Genomic DNA, 18,384 nt, shown 5'->3' with positions numbered 1-18,384 from the left:
TATGTTAAGTAAATTAGACATAAAACTTAATTGTCTAAACTATTACAACCAACGCTAGGGAAAAAAAAATAGATTGGGAAAACCCGACAAAGCACTAACATATAACCAAGAAGGAGTTTCAACCCACACCATTAGCAGTATCAAAGTAAATCCCACATCAACTTCCAGGGACAAGAGTGATATCTCATCAAGTTGGTGTAAGAGGATTTCAAAGAGGAAGAAGACCTGTAGCCAATGTTGAAGTAATGGAAGTTGTACAACGATTGGAGGCAAGATTGGATGCCATTGAAGTTGACAAACAGAGAGATCCTAAAGTTGGAGATGTGAGTGAGTTAGAAGAGTCATCTCTAGAAGAAGAAGCAACAACTGAAGTGACAGTTAAAATTAAAATGCTAAGAGCAGTTCTTGGATCTACTTCAAGGACCAAGCCTAAAGTGTTAACTTACAGTGGTTGTTTGAATCTTGAAGAGCTTGTAGATTGGGTCAACAACATGTATAAGGTTTTTGAATATGAAGAGATGGATGATGAAAAGAAGGTTAAGTTTGTTTTCACCAAGTTGAAGGGACATGCAACTTTATGGTGGGATGGTGTGCATGATGAGAGGAAAAAAAAGAACAAGCAAAAGATTAAGGACATAATGGTTGCAAAACTCATAGGTAAGTTTTTGCCTAGGGATTATCAAACTCTCCTTGTTTAGAAAAATGCAGAATATTAGTAAAATATTAATGTCTGTGAGGGAATACTTAAATGAGTTTTATAAGGTGAAAATTCAAGTAGGTTATTTAGAAGACAATGCAAAGAATATGGCAAGGTACATAAATGGTCTTAGGTTGAACATTCGGGAAGAAATAAGCATGATGTCTCCTAAAACTATAGATGTAGCATATGAGCTTGCCTTGAAAGCTGAGGAGAAACTCAAGAAAACACTGTAGTAGAGGGAAGAGTTTTGTCATAGGAAGAGGACGACAGTCTGACAGAGGAATATCTACAACACAAAGAGATGGAGCTAGTAGTCCAAGTTAGCGGGGACAATCAGAAGGTGACTCCAAAGGTAGAAGAACCTTTTCTAGAGGAAGAAGTAGAGGTAGAGGAAGAGAGGCTTTTAGTTGTTAAAAGTGTGGCAAGATGGGACATATATCATTCGAGTTTCTAGAGAATGAAGGTACGAGTCATATAAATGATAATGTTGTTCAAACAAAAGGAGAGGTGAAGGCATAAGAAGCAAATAATGTACTTGAGACAGTGGATTCCCTATTTTTTAAGCCTGAGAAAGAAGCCATTAATCCATATTAGAGGAAAGCTTTATTTAGGATTGTTTGCAAAGTCAAAGGGAGGTGTTGCATGGTGGTTATTGATGGCAGCAACATAGATAACTTAGTTTCCACGGAAGTGGTGGAAAAATTGAATTTGTAGAAAGTTAAACAACTAACACCCTATAAGGTGTCTTGGCTTCAAAATGGTCATCAACTATTAGTAAATGAGAAATGTAAAGTGAATTTGTAGGTGGGCAGCTATAGAGATGAAATTTTGTGTGATGTCATGCCAATGGATGTGTGTCACATTCTATTGGGTAGGCCATGAAAATTTGATAGAAATGTCATGCATGATGGAAAGAGAAATACTTATAAGTTTCAGAAAGATGGGATAATCATACACTATTACCATTACAAGAGGAAGGTACAACAAAAAATAACGACCCAAAGGAATTGTTGCTGAGTGGAAAGGAGTTTTTGCAACAGGTTGAAGAAAAAGAGGTAAGTTTTACTTTAGTTTGCAAACCTAGAGTAATACTTAGAACAACTACAATTGCATATTCAAGAATGTGCCTTGTGCCCTTCTTGAGGCATCTTGAGCACATGAGCACACTTCGAATGATCCAAGTGGATATTGGTGGCCACCCACCAATTCCACTTGGACCCCACAATTGTTTCTTTTAGTTTTTTCAGTTTCCTTAATTATAGCATAGTTTACTATTTTTAGCAGCTTTTCGGGTCCTAAACTTCCGGAGCCGTTTTGAGGCTCTAGATGACGTTTTTTTGGTAATCTACCTTCCACCAATTTTCTAATAAAATCACCTTTTTCGTCGTAGTCCTTGGATAGATCTTTCCAATGGGGTATCATGCACATTTAACAGAGATAATATGACCAAGTCATGACCCCAGGAAGTTGGCTATCCAACTAACCCCAACAGGGCCCATAAACTCTTGGTGTTACATCTTCTCGGGTTAGGGTTTTGGTTGTTTAGGATTTTCTCTTATTGTTCAATAATAAAAAGGCTGTTGAGCCTCATTGTAAGGTAGTTTAGAGGCATGTAGCCGCCACATCTCTTTTCAAGGATAAGCTACCATCGCCCGAGCTAGTTTATTTCCATTTCTGTTACTAGGAATATTTCAGTATTTTACATTAATGAAATGAAGTATTATTTCTGCATTTTTGTATTTATGGTTATATCTGTAATTTGTTGTGTTCTTGTTTAAATCTGGATTAGTGGTATGAGAGCGGTCTACTCTTTCTCTATTTTTCTTTGCATGTCCCCAACGAGGTCGAGATATAAGGAGTTAAGGCTTGAACTGGTCGAACCTTTGCAAGATCAGCCTCGCAAATCCCGATGGCCTCCCATGGCAGATGAAAAGAAATATGAGGTGGCAGGAGATCCTATCAAAAGCTTACTTAAAGAGGCCCTCAAGCAACAAAGGAATGCGATGATTGACAACTTTGCCTAGATCCTTCAGCAGCTACCCAGGGGCGACACATCTACTTCCAGCAGCTACTCTAGAAGTGCCACACCATTTAAGGTACAAGTTAACTTTGACATTCCCACATTTGAGGGTTAGATAGATGTAGACGCTGTAGATAAATGGTTAAATATTCTAGAAGGGTATTTTTCTATTCATGATTTTTCTGGATGGGAAAATATTACTTTCGCTCTTCTCAAAGCCGCCCCCCACATCAAGGACAGGTGGGAAACCTACTGCGAGCAAAAGCATGAAAGTACGACCTCAATATTTTTAGCTGCACCCACTTGGAATTCATTTCGGGATGCCATGAAGGAGCAGTAATACACTATCAGAAGCTATGAGGATAACTACATAAACTGGACCACGCTGCAGCAGAGAAGGGACCAAGACGTGATGAAGTTTACCAATATTTTTCATACCCTTCGCACAAAGTTGGGTATCAAGGATACTGAGCAGAATTTGGTACTCAAATACCGTGACTACCTACACAGGTACATCCAGGACGATATGGAGTTCCGGAACATCTCCTTGCTCGACACAACATATTGATACACTGTCAAAATCAAGAAGAAGTTTAAACAGAAGTAGTGAGACTTTGGATCTCTGAATCCAAAGCAAGGGAAAGGTGCCCCCAAACTGCAAAACAAAGGACAAAGCCAAGGCAGGGTGGCCCAGGACAGCTCGCCAAAGCCACAAGCAAAGAAAAACACCACAAAGCCGAAGAAGGACACAGGAAAGTGGTGTGAGTTCCATAAGAGCTCCACTCACAATACAAGTGAGTGTCGGGCCAAGCAATCACTAGTGGCTGAGCTAAAGGCTTCAGAATCAGATGCATGTTCCGAATCTGAGTCAGAACCCAACAAGGGGAATGACAAAGGGGAAGAAGATTATCGATGCGGATCCCAACACCACCGTTGCCACCACGAATATCCAAAAGGAGGAACCCGAAGATCCCGAGGAGGAGGAACACCTCTTCCACTCCCAGATGTGGGTAAAGGGTTCCCTGCTACAGTTCATTGTCGATAGTGGGAGCCAAAAGAACATCATTTCGGTAGAGTTCGTGAAGTGGCTAGGCTTACCAGCAACAACACATCCCCAACTATACACCATCGGGTGGCTTCACCAAGGACGAGATCTTTGTGTGAGCTAGCAGTGTCGACTTCCATACGACATCAAGCCCTTCACGAATGAGGTATTATGTGACGTTTCTCCCTTGATGTTTGTGATGTATTATTAGGCCAACCATACTTGTGGAAGCGACATGCTGTGTATGAATCAAGGCCTCGTGTTGTTATTGTTACTTTGGGAAATAATTTGTACAGGATACCAGAGGTAACACCACCTACCGCCATCTCTTTGGTTACTGCAAAACAATACAGTAAGCTCATTTCCAAAACCCAGAAATTTGTTTTCCTAATGATATGCCCTCAGGGAAAGAAGAAGATGGTGGCCATGACCTCCAGACAGGGCCCCTCTACATGACAAATACAGATGGACAAGGTCCTAGAGGAGTACAAGGACATGTTCACCTACCCCGAAGGGGTTCCTCTGCACTACCAGGTCAAGCACTCCATCGATCCGACCCCAGTTGCACCGCTACCCAATGGACTAATCTATCGATGCTTAGTTCTAGAGAACGACAAAATCAAGAGGCCGATTCAGGAGTTGCTGCAAAAAGGTCACATCCAACTAAGTTCATCGCCTTGTGGGAGCCCGATCATTTTGGTACAAAAGAAGGACAGGACTTGGAGACTCTGTATTGACTATCAGGCACTGAACAAGATCACTGTCCAGAATAGGTACCTGATCCCACAAATTGATGACCTTATGGACCAATTGAAGGGGGGGAATATTTTAGCAAGATTGACTTGAAGTCAAGATATCACCTGGTACCAATCAAACCCTCTAATGTGTGGAAGACTGCCTTCAAATCCAAGGAGGGCCTTTTTGAATGGTTGGTTATGCCTTTCGAGTTGACGAATGCTCTTGCAACCTTCATGAGGCTGATGGATGAGATCTTGTGGCCATTCACCAACTCATTTGTAGTGGTATACTTGGATAACATCCTAATCTTAAGCCAGAGTTGGGAAGAGCACTTCCACCACATCCGACAGGTTCTCCAAACACTGAGACAACACAAACTATGTGCCAATTTGGAGAAATGAACTTTTGGCATGACCCAAGTTCAGAATCTGGGATACATTATTGATGAACAAGGGGTGCATGTGGATCCAACCAAGATCCAAGTCATTCGATATTGGCCATCTCCAACACTCTGACAGAGCTCCACAATTTTCTAGGTCTTGCCAATATCTACTACAGGTTCGTGTTGGGATTTTCTCATATCACTTGGCCCTTGAGTCAAGTCACCAAGGGAGGAGCGAAAGCAAAATTCTTTTGGTCTGAATCTCAACAGAAGGTATTTATAGAATTGAAACATCGCCTCTGCTTGGCACCAATGCTCGCATTACCAAACTTGCAACAACTATTTGAGATCGAGAAAGATGCCTCTGACTATGCTATTGGGGCAGTCCTTACTCAACACGGGCATCTAGTGGCATATCACAGTGAGACACTTTTAGACACAGTTTGGAAGTATCCCACTTATGACAAAGAGATTTATTCCATTGTGCAAGCCTTCTGACAATGGAAGCATTACATTTTGGGGAAGGAAACACTCATCCACACACCCCACCAGCCCTTGCAGTTCATACAGACGCAAGGGAAGTTGTAGAATGATCGCCATCAAAAGTGGTCCACATACATGCAACAGTTCCATTTGAATATCAACTATAAGAAGGGCAGCACCAATAATGTTGCATATTGCCTTATTCGACCAACGATCATGGCGTTAACCACTGTGCTCAACTCTTGTGGGCACGAGACTTCTAATTGGCCACTTCTCTACAAAAGCGACTCAGAATTCAGCCACACATACCAGACACTCTTGGAGGGTCAGCATGTTCCATATTTTCACCTCCAGGATACCTTGTTATGTCACCTGGGTCACCTTTGTGTTCCTTCAAGCGAGCGTTCCAAGATGATTTGGGAAGCACACTACAGTAGGGCTGTTGGGTATTTTAGGGTCGAGAAAATTTTGGCAGTACTGCAAAAGTATTTCTATTAGCCAAATCTTTGACAGGATGTCGGGAAGTACATCAAATCCTGCACTACCTCTGCCATTGCCAAACTGACCATCAAGAAGTAAGGCCTCTCTACTCCCTTGCCTACCCCTAGTTGACCTTGGGAATCCATCTCCATGGATTACATGTCAGACCTTCCTTCTACTAAGTATGGAAATGACTATGTTTTTGTGGTCGTCGACATGTCCTCGAAGATGGCCATTATGGCGGCCTGCAAGAAGAATATCACGACAGAAGTCACTTCTAGACTCTTCTTTGAACAAGTGTGGGTATGCTGTTGAAATGTGGAAACAAGAATATTCCAATTTTAATGTGTCCTTGAATTAAAATTGTGAATTAAAATTTGAATTTAGTCTCACCAGCTACTTGAAAAATAATTAATTAATTCATCTTGAGTTAATTAGTTGGAGAAATTCAAGTTAGAAGTATTTCTGAAGTCATGCAACAATTGTCCCTTAAATTAAGGAGATTATCCCTTAATTAAGGAGATAAGATTGAGTTATATTTGAGTTGTAATTAGTTAGCTCAGTTTACTAAGTTAATTCCAGTTAAATTAGTTCCAAACTTTTTGAGGAACTAATTGTGAGTTATCAGTTAGTTTATGCATGCATGCACTCAACTAGTGTACTCTAGATAATTGAAGATTCTCTCATCAGTAACTCATGCATGTCTATTATGAGAAAGACCCAGTTGATATTAAAGACAGGGACAGTGTACTATCAGATGCATGTGTTTTCCTATAAGCAAAACGCATGCATGCAGAAGGAATTCATTCCTTGAGGATTGCAGAGTTTTACAGGGTGTGAGATCAGTGTGAGTGATTAGTGTTACACTTGGTAACAGGAGGATCACCCAGGAGAAACTGCGCAAGGAAATAGGAGATCAGGAGGGCAGAGGAGAAGGACTTTTGTGTAATTCTGAGATATTTCCAACTTGTAATGATAATACAGATAGTGGGGTTTTTAGCTGAGGCTTTCCCCTGAGTATTCTTCTATGTTTCATGTGCATTGATTCATCTCTGGTTATATGTGTTCTACTTGATCTTGCTCAAATATTTTAAGTTTCCGCTAATTGACTATAAAAGTAGATTAAAGTATTTTTCTTTAGTTATATTGCATTATTAGGTTAATCTACAATCAGAATTTCTACATGGTATCGGAGCAAAGGTTATCGAAGCTATGAACAATATACTGAGAAGAGAATTTGAAGTTCGAAGTTAGAGGTTGCAGGTGCAAAATCGAATTCTTATTATACTTCAAGGTTGGCCAATGGCATTCAATGGCTTGAGACTCGAGTATGCCTTGGATGCTAGCTCGAATTACATAGCTTGGAAATATCGCATGGAGGCTGTATTAGAAGACAACGGCTTGAAGGAATTCACTGATCAAGAAATCCAAAAGCTAGCTTCAACTAATGCACAAGAGTTCGTTGAATGGAAGAAGTGTGTGGTAAAGGCGAGACAGATCATCCTTGAGGGAGTTTGAGACCATATTGTCTCGAGTCTCCATGGGAAGGATACTCCATTTTCAATGTGGAAGACATTGAAGGAACTCTACCAGAACAATAGTAACCAAAGGAAATTAGCGCTCAAGGATAAGCTTCGAAGAATCGAGATGGAGAAGGGCGATACTATTTCCATGTATCTGAACAAGCTCACCACCTACAAAGATGAGCTTAGCAGTGTGGGAATAACTACTTTCGACAATGATATGGTGAGCCTCACTCTCCTCAGCCTTCCAAAGAGTTGGAATAGCTACCAGGACTCTGTGAATGGAAGGGAGAAACTGTCGGATTGGGAACGACTATGGTCAGATTTGATGCAGGTGAAGATCAGGAGGAGCACATGAGATGGTTCTTCATCCAAGAATGATGATGAAGAAAATTTGGCCTTATCAAGTAAGGCAAGGAAAGGGAAGGGGAAGGCTTCCCATTCCAAATCGAATTCTTCTCATGGAGGGAAGAAGGTTGACAAGTCTAAAGTGAGATGCTTTAATTGTCACGATATGGGACATTATGCAACTAATTTCCCATTGAAGAAGTCCAAGAAGGGATCCTCGAAAGGATCGGAAGGTGAGGCATTAGCCTCTCAGTTCAAAATGGACTTTACCCTCATCGCATGCATGGTGTCATCGATGGTGGGTTGTGTTTGGTATCTTGAAAGTGGAGCCTCATTCCACATGACCGATGATAAAATTTTATTCAGTACCTTGGAGGAGAAAGACCTCAAGATACACATAGAGATGGGTGACGATGGAAAGTATAGTGTTTCAGGAATGGGCACAATTACTTTTCATAGGGAGCATGGAGCTCCTCTCACCTTGACAGATGTGAAGTATGTGCCTGCACTGAAGAAGAACTTGGTATCGGTCGCAATGTTGGAGGACAAAGGCTACGATGTTGTCTTCAAGAAAGGAAATGAATTCCTAAGACACATAGCCATAGGTTAGACCAAGAGGATTTGGATTCGGGCGAAGAATCTCTATAAACTAGAGGTAGATGATTGTGCAGCATTGAGTACGAAAGTAGAATTGGTGCAAAGCCAAGATATTGACGAGTTGTGGCATAGGCAGTTGGGCCATTTGCATCATGGAGCTTTGAAGATAATGCAGCATATATCTACAAGAATTCCCAAAGGTAAACTTGAGCAAGTTGACACATGCAAAGGTTTTACCTTAGGAAAGTACACAAAGTCTTCCTTTCATGATCGAGATAGTCGAGCCGAGGCTATCTTAGAGTGAGTTCATACTAATTTGTGTGGACCATTCTCGACGGCATCCACAGCGAAGCAAAGGTATTATGTGATTTTCATTGATGATTTTTCTCGTAAATTCTAGATTTATTTCATGCAGAAGAAGGACCAAACCTTCAAAATGTTTTGTGAGTTCAAATCTTTGGTTGAGAAAGAGTTAGGGAAGAAGATCAAGGCATTGAGAAGAGACAATGATGGAGAATATATCTCTCAATAGTTTAAGGACTTCTATGCAACGAAAGGAATTAAATGAGAGTTGAAGGCACCTCATAACCCACAACAGAATGGGGTGGCCGAGAGGAAGAACATAACTATTGTAGGGGAAACACGGGCGATTCTGCATGACCAAGGCCTAGCACTTCACTTGTGGGCTGAGGCATGCAACACAGCGGTCTATTTGTAGAATAGAAGCCCGCATCGCATACTTGGGATGAAGACACCAAAGGAAGCTTTCTCCGGTAAGAGACCAGATGTGGGTCACTTCAGGATCTTTATCTCATCGGTATATTTCCATGTGACAAAGGATGCACAAAAGAATCTTGAGCCGATAGTAGAGTTGGGGATACTTGTGGGGTACACTAACACACCCCACAACTATCAGGTATACTTTCCTACCAGTCAAAGGACATTGGTTCACAAAGATCTCAAGTTTGATGAGAAGAAGGCCATGCGAGTTTCCCTTGAGAGGGAGCTCCAACTATAGGCTGTGGAGGATAGGGAAAATTTTAAGAACCCCCCCTAAATTTATATTTATAATAAATGGGCGAATCTCCATGGTATATAAGAAAAATGGAAGGCGATTTTATCAATAATATAATATGTATATATAATTTTTTGGCGAATCTCTCACTAGGCATGGCGAATATTTTACTCAATTATAAAATCTTGTAAGATCTTGGTGAGTCTTTCACTAAATAATAAAACTTTGTAAGGTCCTAGTGAATCTTAGCATTGTGAACTCTTAGAGAATTTTTTGAAAAAGTATAAAACCATATATGACAAGAGCCACATGGTGGCAATATCACTGTTTTTTTTCACATTTCCACGACATGGAACTTGTTTATAAAATTATAAAAAAGCCAACCAAGTCCCTTATAATATGTAGGTAAGCTTATAATAGAGTCTGATACATCTACTATGCTTGTCTTCATTCAAGTGTCATAGCTGCTATACTTAACACTGTGAATCACAACTCTCTCAGAACTCAACTCTATAGTGTAATTAAAACCTTTGGAAATTGAATCTGACAACTCTATAAAAAGGATTAGTGAAATAGAAGCTTTTGTGAATGAGCCCACTAATTATCACTGCTAAACAATCAATCTAGACTATGAAGTCTTCCATCTTGATCACAATCGTGCTCACGATCAAGGGAGTGTGACCACCTAGCCTGACATAATGGCCATCATAGCTTCCAATAATCAACAACAACCTTGCAAGGACATCCTAGCTCATGTCTCATGAATTTTATTCATCAATCTTAACTGATATAAATCTTATAAATATAATATTAGAATCCTCTCCGAATTCACTGTTAATACAAGGGTAAAGGAAATTTTCTAGCTCAAGGCACTAACCATTACCAACTTTGGTATTTGTGACCCCTTTGTGGGGATGCACCTACACTGTCCCGTTGGGTTTCTGCCTTGTAACATAGTTCAAGGATAACAAGACTTTCCAATCTTCCTACTCCATTAGACACACTTTATATGCTATACATAGTGAATGGAAAAGAAGCATTATAGAACACACAATTTCACAGAAGGAAGAAAAATCTTAGCCAGTTCAATATCAAAATCTTAACCACTGATTAATAAAGAATAACAAGTAGTGTAATGAATTGTTCCGAGTTATTTATTTACAAGCTGTAAAGAATGCAGTGGAATGGAAAATATTACTTAGGCAACCCTTCAATATTTTCTACTAATATGTCTATGCATGTACATATGAAATTAAGAACATTGTCGAATACAAAGTTTCCTTTTCTCTTGCCTCCATTTTGACAAATCAGTGTGAAACCAGTGTCACTTTGAATCTCCTTTCTTGTGTAGATGTTTTGAAAAATCAATGTGAAATCAAAGTCACTTTGAATTTCCTTTCCTCGAGGGATCACATCCACAGTTGATTAGTAAAATATAATCTACTATATATTATGTTCAAGAAACTGACTACAATCTATAGTGGAAATGAGACCTCAATTCTTATTCTGAATTTGAATATATGAGGACAACATAAGAGATAAAAATGCATATGGCCTTAGTAGCTAGAAAACAATCACTCCATCATTACAAGACCACCTAGATTTTGACACTTAATCTAAATAATGGCACTAGTTGTAGTGCTTATTTGCATTAACACCATGGAAAAGCAACAACAATGTTTCAAAGCACACTTACCAGAAAAGTTGTAACGTTTTGAGAATATTTAATGATAGCATATGAACCTCATAGCTATGGTGGGGAAACTAGGGAACCAAAATATTGGAAGATATCTCATACCAAATCTAAGAAAAAAATAAAAAGGGGAAAAAATCAAAATCTATAAATCAAGCAATGAATTGTTTACAAATCAAATACAATTCCTTTAACTAACAGTTAAATTGTGGTGATATATTTAAATATTTAGTAAGAGGGTAACTTCAAACCATGGAATATTACCTTTGTCATTACTATCATCCCTCAATGACTGAGATTACAAATCAATACTTATGGAAAGATTGTAAGAAATTCTGTGAAATAGTAAAGCATAACCTCTATTTTCAAGCAACAACAAGACATTGTTACATCAAGAGCCATAATTGATACATAATAAATGAATCAAGTCCTTGTATGGCACAAGCTTGTTTCACAACCTCTATTTTCTCAATAACAAAATCAAGACATTGTATGTGGTTATTGCCAAAAAGAAACTACGCTCTAATTTGGAAGAGGATCTTATCAAAAGACATGGATTTATTCAAAGCTACAAAGCCTAATGGGTTACTGAAAAATAAGTTGGAATATGGGATCATAACACTTAAATTGAAAAAATATGCTTTCATTTTAGAAACATTACAGTTATACAATGCTTTTTGAAAGCATTAGAATTTGAAATTGGGTATTTCTATCAAGACAAATTTTCATTAACAGAATGTACTTTCCTACCTGAAACGTTGTAGATATCCAAGAAAAACTTGAAAAGCATAAGAGAACTTAGCATAATGTACTTTCTTTCCTTCCTTAACATTCTTAAAGAGTTGAGGTTCTCCAAGTCATCAGGTAACTTTCGAAGGAAATGTCAGTTAGTAATAGTCCAATTCACAACTGAAGATGTGTCACAAATACGAGGGGGCATCTCCTCCAAATCACAAAAGTGCTCCAGGTTAAAATCTAGCATTATTGGAAGCTTAATGCTCGACTGGTTGTTATTGAACCCAGACATTTTTCAATTCTTCACTAAAAGCTTAAAGATAGCTTCTCTAAGTTCTACATGACTTTACTATGCTCTTAAAGTGGGGGCACATGCAGGCTCTCCAAGTGAATAGTCTTAAAATAAGTGAAGATAAGGCCAATAGATCATTCAGTGTGGATCCTTTTAACCCATAATTGAATACTATGTCTCTCTTGAACCCATAATTGAATACTATTAGGACTTTCAAATTTTTCATGGAACTCAAAAGTGTTGGAAGAAAGTATTTGCTTCCAAAAAGAGTAAAACTAAAGCCTCTGCTTGAGGACAATTGATGTCACACCACTAACACTTCTCCATGGAATCTATATAGGTAAACCAAAAATCCATAATTCCATTAGAATATTGTGTTTATTGAATACACAAATGAAATCATTGGATTTCTTTAAAATATCTTTTGAAATCAAAATTACCAAAATTACATATCGATAACCTAGTGGGTGTAGGATAAAATTCACCCGTGTCATTCACAGAAAGCATGAGAAAAATCTAATACTATATGTAAAACCAATAAAAATTCAAATTCATCACTTCCAGGGACCTCGTAACCACCTTGCCAATACACAAGTATGTTCCTATTTGCAGTTAGAAAAATTACCCAAATTACAATCTTTTTACTCCAGCATATGTTGGAAAGTTATAGAAGGATGACTAGTGCAATCAATCCATTCCTTTTAGCCCTGAATTTGTTTCAGTTTAAAACAGAAGTATACAAATATACTTGTCCAATGTCTATGCTTTAACCATTCACCTTAAGATGTTTTTAAAATATAATTTCCTAAGTCTATTTAATATCTTCATTATCATAAAAACCAACCTATATCCATCTTAACTCCACATCTACCACTCTTAGGGGGATGAAATCTATTTATCCCTCTGAGCACTTGGTAGACCCAGAATTAAGATGGATCTAAGATGATGGAATTTCCCCTTTAAATAGTCTACGCTCACATGAATACCATGGTATTACCATGGGTCAATACCATGGGTTATCATAAACCTGGAGCTTAAAAATTACTATTAGTAATTTATAAAAATTAATAAAATTAATAGTTGAATTTTATTTTATTTTTTATTTTAACCAAGCTAAAATGTTTAACATACATTAAATTACAACATCCATTTTTACTCTTGATCCACCAAGCCCTGAGAGGGATCAAATATTTTTGCACTCTATGCTAGTTTGCATATCATGATATTTGATACCTCTCGGGGGTTAGTAGATCCAGAGTAAAGATGGATCTATGCTGGTTTAATTCCCCCATTTAAATAGGCTACATTCGAGGTGAATACCATGGGTCAATACCATGTGCCATTTTGGTGAATACCATGGGTCAATACCATGTGCCATTTTTATTTTTATTAGGGTTAATAATGTTTTTTTGCATGGTATTAATAACAATCTAGTCCATGGTATTTGTACCATAGTATTTTGCCCATAGGTTTCACCTAAATATAACGCATTTTTTGAGTGTTCGTAAATATAAGGTGACTTATGGATTAAATATAAAAAAATGTTCTATTTGTTCACCATACCTCTCATTTATTTATATTTTTATTAATTTAGCATACCTCGGCCCATAGGATTCACTTAAATAAAACCTCTTTCTTGAGCCTTCATAAATAGAACGAGGGTTATGGAATAAATATAAAAAGAGGTTTTATTTATTTACCATACGTCTAGTTTATTTATATTTTTATTTATTTACCATACCTTTTGAGTAAGTATAAAAAGACGTTTTATTTATTTACCATACCTCCACTTTACTTATATTTTTATTTGTTTACACCCTCGCATGTATATAAGGTGACTTATGGAGTAAATATAAAAAGCATTTTATTTATTTACCATACCTCTCATTTATTTATATTTTTATTAATTTACCATACCTCTTTTATAAATATGGTATTTGGCCCACAGGATTCACTTAAATAAAACCTATTCTTGAAAATGGGCGAATGGAAGGTTGTAACTCCTAGTTTCAACGACTAAATTTACCTTTTTTACCCTCTCCATTAAAATAAGGTGGGCTATTTGAGGTGATTTGTAAAAATGTGCTATGATACAAAATATTCGCCCACTAAAAATTTAGAAACCCCTTAATTTCGCCAAAGGGAAAACATTCGCCCCTAAAATTTTCTATGGTGGAGGAACTGTTGGTTCCTAAGGAGGAGGAGCCTCAGAGTGATGCGGAGCAGCCGTATGCAGAGGTTCTAGGAGTGGAGACATCCACTCAAGCAGAATCTTCCAGAGATGGACGGAAACGCACAAGAGAAGCTGACAGATTGTTGGAGGGTGCGAGAGAGAATGTGGGAGCACCATCTTCTCAGCGCAGACAAAGGAGGTCACCTGAGAGGTACATTGGATACATGGCCCTTGTTGGGGAATAGAGACTAAGCCATCTTCCTTTGAGGAAGCAGTGCAGCAGCCGATTTTGGTTGATGCTATGTGGAGGAGTATGACTCCATAGTTCGTAACAGTGTTTGGGACGTATTTCCAAGACCGGAGAACAAGTCAGTCATGAGTTCCAGTTGACTTTACAAGGTAAAGCAAGCTGCTGATGTTAGTGTGGAGAAGCATAAGGCAAGATTTGTTTCCCATGGCTTTTCACAGGTCGAGGGGATTGATTATGATGAGACCTTTTCTCCTGTTGCAAGGTACTCATCTATTAGATCGATGTTGGAACTATCAGCACAAGTGGGTTGGAAGATCCATTAGATGGATGTGAAGACTGCATTCCTCAATGGAAAGATTGAGGAAGAGGAGTACATAGAGCAGCCAGAAGGTTTTGAGACCTCCGATCGTGAGTCACATATGTTCCGAATCAAGAGAGATTTGTACGGGCTGAAGCAAACACCTCGTGCTTGTTACACTATGATAGAAAACTACTTCACCGGGTTGGGATTCACAAAGAGTGAAGTGGATGCGAACTTGTACCACATCATGGTGAAAGGTAAGCCATTGATCATTTTACTTTATGTTAATGATCTCATATTTACAAGTGATGATCAGTTGATCATGTCTTGTAAGGAGGACCTTGTAAGAGAATTCAAGATGAAAGACATGGGTCTCATTCATTACTTCCTTGGCATGGAAGTGTGGCAGAAGGATGGGGAGATGTTTGTGTCTTAGGGCAAGTATGCCAATGAGATACTCAGGAGATTCCACATGAAGAAGTGCAAGCCCATGCGGACTCCTCTAGCTGGTAACTGGAGGAAGTAGGATGCTACTTTAGGAGAAGTAGTAGAGGCTACTGTGTATAGGCAGCTTGTGGGTTCACTGATGTACTTAGTGAACACACGACCAAATTTGTGCTATGTGGTGAACCAGCTGAGTCAAGCGATGGTTCAGCCTACCAAGGTGTTTTGGAAGGCAATAAAGCATGTATTGAGATACCTCAGAGGCACATCTCAGTATGGATTATAGTACAGATGGACAGAGGGATTGAAGCTATAGGGCTTCACTGATGCAGATTGGGAAGGGAGTCCATCAGAACGGAAGAGCACATCAGGAGGGATTTTCAACCTTGGGTCAGATGCAGTTTCTTGGTACAATAGGAAATAGAGGTCGGTTGTGCTCAACTCAACAGAGGCTGAATACATGGTTGCAATTCAGGCAGAATGTGAGACCATCTGGATGCGGAAGATCCTAGTTGGTTTGTTTGATCAGAGGATGGATCTAACTATGATCTATTGCGATAATCAGAGTTGTATCAAACTTTCTAAGAATCCGATATTTCATGATAGGTCCAAGCACATCGACATCCAGTATCATCATCTCAGAGACTGTGTGGTGAGGAGGATCATGTTGCTGCAGTATATTTCAACAGAGGAGCAAGATGTTGATATTTTGACAAAGGCATTGTCAAAGTGTAAATTCGAGTTCCATAGAGACAAGATCAGGGTGGCAGATAATCCCTTTCTTGTTGAGAGGGAGTGTTGAAATGTGGCAACAAGAATATTCCAAATTTAATTTGTCCTTGAATTAGAATTCAAATTTAGTGTCACCAGCTGCTTGAAAAATAATTAATTAATTCATCTCGAGTTAATTAGTTGGAGAAATTCAAGTTAGAAGTCTTTCTGAAGTCATGCAACAATTATCCCTTAAATTAAGGAGATTATCCATTAATTAAGGAGATAAGATTGAGTTATATTTGAGTTGTAATTATTTAGCTCAGTTTACTGAGTTAAGTCTAGTTAAATTAGTTCCAAACTGTTTGAGGAACTAATTGTGAGTTATCAGTCAGTTGATGGATGCATGCACTCAACTAGTGTACTCCAGATAACTGAAGATTCTCTCATCAGTAACTCATGCATGTCTATTTTGAGAAAGACCCAGTTGAGTTCAAAGACAGGGATAGTGTACTATCAGTTACATGTGTTTTCCTATAAAAAAAAACTCATGCATGCAGAAGGAATTCATTCCTTGAGGATTGCGCAGTTTTACAGGGTGTGAGATTAGTGTTACACTTGGTAATAGGAGGATCACCCAGGAGAAACTACGCAAGGAAATAAGAGATTAGGAGGGTAGAGGAGAAGGTCTTTTGTGTAATTCTGAGATATTTCCAACTTGTAATGATAATAAAAATAGTGGGGTTTTTAGCTGAGGCTTTCCCCTGAGTATTCTTCTATGTTTCATGTGCATTGGTTCTTCTCTGGTTATATGTGTTCTGCTTGATCTTGCTCAAATATTTTAAGCTTTCGCTAATTGACTGTAGAAGTAGATTAAAGTATTTATCTTTAGTTATATTGCATTATCAAGTTAATCTACTATCAGAATTTCTACATACACTTTGGGATCCCACAGTCTATCATCTCAGATCGGAACAGTAGGTTCGTCAGTACATTTTGGTCTAGTCTCTGGTTGATGCTGGACACCAAACTCACTAAGTCCACAACCTTCCATTCCCAAACTGATGGCTAGACAAAGGTTGTCAACAGGATGATCATACACATTCTGCGCATGTGCAACTCAAAGCATCCACACAAATGGGATGAGAGCCTCCCCTATGTTCATCACAACTATAATCAGGCTTTCCACAGCTCGACTGGCCACAATCCTTTTCAGGTGGGCTTGGGATTCCAACCACTATGTCCCATTGATGTGGCCATGCCATTTGCAGCTACTCAGGAAGATTCGGCTCATTTCTAGTAAAAAACAAATAAGGCAAAAAACTTCATTGAGCACATTCAACATATCCGCCAGTAGGTCCACGATATTCTAGAGAAATTAAATGCCAAGTAAAAGCAGCGACATGATCAACATCAGGTGCCACACAAGTTTCAAGTGGGGGACAAAGTCTAGTTGCATTTACGAAAGGAATGCCTTACTGGAGCCTATCGAAAACTAAGACCACTCTGATATGGTCTTTACACCATTACCAAGGCTATGGGACACAATGCATTTGAGCCCAACATTCCCCCATTCCTTGGTCTGCACCCAGTGTTCAATGTTGACCGCCTTCGGCCATACTTTCGACCATTACTAGACACATCTGACCTTGCAGAATAGCTCACACCAACATATTTAAATCCAGATTACATGGAACAAGCTGCAACTGATCGGATCATAGACATGCAGATCAATCACACTCACCAGCACAAGATCCAACTGTATCGAGTTTTCAAAGCAGGCCAACTCCTTCACCAGGGCAAGTGGCTCACAAGGGACCAAGTTTAGTAGAAGTTTTCTTATCTCATGGAGGAACTCAACGCAATGGGGACAATTGCTTCCTAAGGGGATAGGAATGGTCCAGGTGGATATTGATGGCCACCCGCCAATTCCACTTGGACCCCTACCATTGTTTCTTTCAGTTTTTTAGTTTTCTTAATTGTAGCACAGTTTACTATTTTTAGCAGATTTTCGGGTCCTAAACTTACAGAGCTGTTTTAAGGCCCTAAACGATGTTTTTTAGGCAATCTACTGTTAGAAATATTCTAATAAAATAATCTTTTCCATCGTATTCCTCAGAGAGATCTTTCAAACGAAGATAATATGACCAAGTCACGACCTCGGGAAGTTGGTTGTCCAACTAACCCCAATGGGGCCCATAAACTCTTGGTGTTACATCTCCTCGGGTTATGGTTTTGGTTGTTTAGGGTTTTTTCTTATTGTTCAATAATGAAAAGGCCCTTGAGCCTCATTGTAAGGCATTTCAGAGGCATGTAGCCGCCACATCTCTTCTTAGGGATAAGCTACCATCACTCGAGCTAGTTTATTTACATTTCTATTACTAGGCATACTTCAGTATTTTACATTAATGAAATGAAATATTATTTATGCTGCATCTCTATATTTATGGCTAT

This window comes from Pinus tabuliformis, chromosome 3_2, assembly GCF_031772625.1.
Source record: "Pinus tabuliformis cultivar Carrire ecotype Pingquan chromosome 3_2, CPIR1, whole genome shotgun sequence".
Lineage (NCBI taxonomy): Eukaryota > Viridiplantae > Streptophyta > Pinopsida > Pinales > Pinaceae > Pinus > Pinus tabuliformis.
The sequence above is the reverse complement of the archived record's forward strand: the minus strand, read 5'-3'. Positions refer to the sequence as shown.